Source organism: Crassostrea angulata, chromosome 1 (genome assembly GCF_025612915.1).
Source record: "Crassostrea angulata isolate pt1a10 chromosome 1, ASM2561291v2, whole genome shotgun sequence".
NCBI lineage: Eukaryota > Metazoa > Mollusca > Bivalvia > Ostreida > Ostreidae > Magallana > Magallana angulata.
In genome coordinates this window covers 23,452,478-23,459,057 of record NC_069111.1, presented here as the reverse complement: position 1 = coordinate 23,459,057, position 6,580 = coordinate 23,452,478, and positions in this window count along the sequence as shown.

Genomic DNA, 6,580 nt, shown 5'->3' with positions numbered 1-6,580 from the left:
TAGAGGAAGACCATGATTTAAAGTGACTGATTAGAACCTGTTTGGGATTACATGTGAATGCCAACTGTTATCAACAATGATGTAACGCGGATGCCGTTTTATCGTTAGTTGTTATCTGATGCCGACACTGAATTTCTTCCGTTTTAAGTATAGCTGCTCTTCGAGTGACTTATTTCAGAACATGTTTCACTTGTGACCAAAATCGGCCCCGTCTCAATAAGTTATCATTTTCAAACATAGTCTAGGAAATGCCCTTTGAGAATTAGCTTAATTTTTTATCCTAACGATAATAGTTTTCAGTATATAGAGCCGTTGAAAAATGCTATTGATTTTCATATCAGGTGCACCATAAACGTTATGACGTCATTATTTTTTATGATAACGTCGCATACATACAAATTACGCAGTACGTATACATGAAACACCGTGATATAATGTTTTCATTCTGCATTCATTTTGAAATTGCGTTTATACATTGTATTTCATAAATCTTTACAGAAAATCATTTCAGATGACACTGATAGAATATATACCGATAGACAATTCTATCTTGTGATGCATTCAGTCCTTCTGGGTTTTACGGATCATAATACGCGTTTTTATGTTTCTCTCTCGGTGAGATTATCGACGTGCATTATACAAAAATATGGAACATTCATTATCAGTGAATTTCGTTCTCTATAAAGACAGAATGAAGCAAAAAGCATAAATCAATAAAATTGTGATTTATGAAGAACTTGCTTTCCTGTTCTAAACTTAAGAAACATACGTCTCAGAAACGCTATTCAATATACATGTATATTTACATTAAACTGTGTTTTTTTTCCATTAAATCCTGTGATCTTTGATCTGTGCACTTCCCAAACAGTGATTGCTATGTTATCGGTTAAAAAATATATTTCACACATGCTGTCAAAACACCATGTTCTACAATTATTCAACCAAAAAGTTGATCTTATTGTTATTAGCAAAATTTCATGAGTTACTCTTTGTGGATTATATTTTCATGCTCATCGATCCCAACTCAACAGTCGATGTGATAACCAGTTAAAACCGGTTTTATAAACTGCTGTTCTTGCTGTTACTAATTTACTCCCTCTGTGATCTGATCTGCAATTTGTATCGATTTATTTAAGTGAAAATAATTGATTTCATCAGTAAGGGAATGTAAATATTAGCATTAAATGATTTATTCTTGACGTCGGCGTGTTAACTGCCGTCATTTGAGCAGACAAATTATTATAACGCGCGTTATTCAATTTGTCTGCTCACCTGACGGCAGTTATTGACACGACAACGTCAAAAATAAATCATTCAATGCTATAATATATAGTCAAAAACCGTAGCATAAACATTAAGAAATAAACAACTTAATGCTAGTTATGATTAATACATCACCCTTAAATCTAGACCTGATTAATCTAATTTCAAATATCGTTAGCTTCTGACATTCCGAAACGCTAGAATTTATAACATATATGAGGCTATTTTGATACATCCTGTTAACGATATTGCACTGCTACAGCGTTACATATAAAAGTAGACAGCGTAGTATATGTGTCGATAATCTACATGTATTTACATATAAAAACCCAAATGAACAAATCAATCCTTGTCCGATCGTTTTTCAAAGCTATCTCATATAGGCACAAACGAATTTTAGTAATTAAACTTCTGCTCAAGTTGGTAATATCAGAAAAACAAGAAGTCCATCATTCAGGGGCCCCAGTAGTGATTTTACCATCTGGCAAATGCTATGCACAGCATCTACTGTCGTAGGGGATAAAGACCTTTTTCCTCAAGAAAACCGAATATTTTCTCTCTGCTGGTGACACTACAATCAGCTTTGTATTTTGTCCTCTTGTTTACAAAAGTCCATTGAGCTAATTTTCGTAGGTAAAAAAAAAATTGTCCCGAATAAACGCGAAACTTTCGCGATATAACGCGTAAGTACCGCAAATAAACGCGTAGCTTTCGCGATATAACGCATTAGTTTTGCGAATAAACGCGTAACTTAGTGATACGCTAATAAACGCGTAACTTTCGCGATATGTAGATTTATATTCGTGATTTTTTTTTTTTATCTACGAAAATGAGCTTAATGGGCTTTCGTACTTTTTGCATAATACACAGAGATATTTGACTTTCGATAATGGATATTTCTATCAGGCATCTTGACTTATAGGCCTTCGTGCGAACTTTCACTTCTATGAGGTACGTGATCATATAACGCGGAAATTACGTAATTGCAGCCCACATGACCGAACCGCTAGATATTCAAACATATATTAGTTTACATTTATGTATGTATGAATGTGAAGGATTCGGTTACTGGGAATTAAAATATATTAAATATTTAGTTTAAAATATGAAATATTTCAACTTTATAAGCATATATAACTATGCAAGTTTCGTCTTAGTATGCACATGGTCTTTGAAATAATTTACAGTCTCCGGGTTTCGCACTTCCTCTCTTTTGTGATTGGTAGAAAATACATGATGTGAAAATTTACATTTGTTTCATTGGTTGCAATATTGTTCGGCGCAAGGGAGATAACTTTCTGATGATCTTTTTTACGTACGACTTAACAAATTTCTTAGATTTCAAATCTTAAAAAGTGAGCAAACGAAAAAGCAATACAAATATCTATAAATAAAATTCAGGCTGAAATTGTTCAGTACAACTTGTTGAAAGCAATATTCTATAATATCTTTAGAAACTACTTGTTCTTCTCTATTTGTATTGTTTATGCAAATAGAAGAAAATGTGAAAATTTTTGATACGGTATGGCTAATATCAGTAAGGAGGTTTGTTATCAAAAACGGTAAAACTAATATCAGTAACAAGATGCTGAATATACAGTTTAATTAACTTTGATTTTTTTTTTTAAATAAATGACCATTCCTAAGATCTCTTTTCCCTACTATAGTCAATCTCAGCTTACAAGCATATGATATGCATTTCTCCATTTTGGACATTTTTAAAGGGCACATATAAATAAAGTTCCATACGCCATATGGTATGTAGAGGAAGGTGACATTTCTATAAAATAGAATTAAGTTTTCTTTGACTTATTGCTGTTTAGGGTTTGATCTAAAGACGGTAAGCTTTTTTAAAAAAGCTAAACTTGTAAAAACTTGTCTTCATATTCCAAAGATGGAAGCAGATTTTTTTTCCATTCAGACTGAAATGTCTCACTTTCATTTGTTTAAACAAGACACGTGACTGCCGGATATATATTTTTATGTCCGGGTTATTGGATTTATATTCGGCAATATGGCCGACGTTATCAACCTAATAATATAATATTTATACAGAAACCGCGTTTAGTAAGTTCTTAAGATATTTGGAGTAGTTGCCTTTTGAAGTTATGCTTTATATTATAGTAGGCCTAGTTACCCTTTAAAATATGTCATTTTGTTAACAAGTTATGTCTGGAGCAAAAGAAAATGGCAGCGTCGAAGTTTTCTGAAACCTCTACGGAGGAAAGGGGAGAAACGTATTGATTAAATAGTAACAAACAAACACTGAAAGTGAATTTATAGGGATACAGCGAGTATTTTCAATGACTATTTGAAAGGTGAGAATAAGAATTAATGGGATGATGCTTTAACAACATGTACATGTATATAGATTTGCATAGTTGCATAGATGATCGGCTTCTTGTGAAATAAATGCCTTGCTTACCTCGGGAAAACAAAACAATTATAAGGTTCATTTTGTTAATGACTGACTACAGAAATATTTCGGGTTGGTCGGTCTCGTAGACGACGAGTCTGTTAGACTGATCAACCCGATATATATCTGTAGTCGGTCATAAGTAATACTGTTGTGTTCTTCATTGCAGAAAGTCTGATTTTCATTCACTTAGAAATTACAATATCATACATGTAAAACCTAGATGGATGATCTCCGACAGCTTCTGGTGTAAGGTTTTTCCCCCTAAGCTCTACCGAAAAGGTCCGATATGTTGCGATTGTTACGTTACATACTGTATAGTCAAGAAATTGCAGAGAAGGGGGTTTTGGTGGGTGGGGATACTTTTCAATATTATTACAAAGTATTAAATTAGAGTTTATTCATAGTAATATTACTTGAAATATCACCATATATACCGGGTATTCTGGTATTAATCCTAATACAGATCGAATTTTCATAAAAGATCCAAAAATCATGGCTAGATTAACTTTATACCGTATCAGGATCTCAAACCATAAAATTGCAAATTAAAGCCACACACATACAAGAAAAGAAGCATTTATATGTGTATATTTCAATGTAGAACTTTGCCTCCTTTCTGATGCCTCATTCTTGGTCCATGCAGGGAGCACTCACTGTCTGAACAAAATATCAGGACACAAAAGTGTCAAATATTTTAGCATTGATATTGGAGGGCCTCATTTTTTTAACCCCCCCCCCCCTTCCAAATATAAATTATTGTTGAAATTTACACTTCATGTGATCGCAGTACCTGTAACTAGAATATCACTGGGAAAATACCAAAAGTCGCGTGTACATGTGTTTTTTATATATGGTATAAAATTTATCCTTTATTGTTTTTTGTAGCAAGCGTACTAAATGATCGTGAGAAAAAAGGATGTAGCTCTGAATATAGCAAGAACCAACATTTTACACAAATAGTTGTGTATGTTTATGCATAACAAGAACAGCGGTGTGTACGCCCTATTTTGGATATAAATTATATAAAATAAAACAGCAGAAGGAAAATAAAGGAAACAGAGAGGTTGTCGGTTACTGGCACGGAATTGGATGCGGTCAGAAATAGGCGCGAGGAAATAAATGAAAGAAAATTGCGAACCAAAACGTTGTTTTGTGAATTTTGGTAGAAAAAAATATCTGATGTGCATTTTTAGAACAGATTCAGATCTTCCACTGAACCAGCATGTAGAAAATTCTATGAATTCATGACTTATGCCTAGAAGGTTTTCTTTCTTTTTTTCGTGTTTCATAATGAAGAAGTCTCTTTAAAACAAAATATATATAAAGAAGAAAAAAAGAAATTGGCATTGGTATAATTGACACCACATGAACAGCCAATGTAACAGTATGTAAGTAATTATTGTTTGCTATTCTGAGATTTTGCAGACCGTTCTTGTGAAAAAAGATAGAAATCAAATCTGTAGATATTTATATTGTGGTCTTTGGGGGATTTATAATAATTTATAATTATGGCACCTGATTTCGGTCCATTGTTTTAACACACACACAAAATTAAAACCAAAATTTTAAGATCAAATTGGTAGATATTTGAATCGCGGTCTTTTGGAGATTTATAACCATCTAGATCTGATTTTGGCTCATTATTCCCAGCTCTCGTCCTCGGAAGCTGATACCATCTGCTTCCTTGGTTGTGCCAAGTTTCTCTGCAGATTGTCATCAACTTGCAGCATGTTGTGTCCGGAACGACTCCGAAAGAGGGTATGGTTATCAAAACTGATTGTTAAATTTGATTGCGGAGCATCATTGAGAGATTCTTTATCTTTTGCATTGCAGAGAGAGAGAGCTCGAGGATCCTGAAAAAGGTTCTAGTTTTCACTTGTATAAGTGGGTGTAATCTCTATTATGTACCACCATAACGGTCGTAAGTGCATTAGCAACATTGTCGGTACCCGAAATTGGAATGCACAGAACCATTTGTGTATATATATATATATATATATATATATATATATATATATATATATATATATATATATATATATATATATATATATATATATATATATATATATATATATATATATATATATATTACACGCATATTTATCCCATGACAGTCTGTCCTTGTATATTATGAGTCAATGTTGACTTGCTCCTCCATTGTTTGAGAGTTCGGGTAGCAGCCGACATGTTACACCATTTCCATCTTATGGTAATCTGCTTGGTCAACACGCACTACAAGGCGATTGACATACCTGGATTACCTGTAATTCTTTCCTTATGACTACGGTCAATTCTCAAGTATGACAATGGCTCATGCACATACATGAATTTCGGTTACATTGAATTACATATGAATATATCAAGCTATAGAAACTCTTGATGAGATGAAGTATGCATTGCATGTATTTTTAAAAAAGAAACATGATTCAGGAAACGTTCTGAATATTTGAATCGAAGTTATAACTGTATACTTCACTGTTTTCATAATCCTATACTGACATTTAAGTTCTTATCAATTTCCTTTTCAAAAAAATGTTAGGAAACATACATCGTTGAATAGTGGTACTTAAACCACAAAGCATGCTCTTTAAAATCAATTCTGATTGTCTGTTATGAGAAAATATATCTCTTTATCAGGAAACTGAAACTTACACATTTGTTTCAGGTCTCTGGATCAGTCGATCAAGGCGAGCACTTGTCAAATCTAATAAAAGACCCAGATTGCCATTTGTTGGTTGAAAATGTATACTTTTGTAAGGTCAGCAGATAGAAACAAAAGGACAGTATGCAATACACACTTTTCATGAAGTCTATTGTGATATTTATACTGTAATGCTATCTATCTATCTATCTATCTATCTATCTATCTATCTATCTATCTATCTATCTATCTAT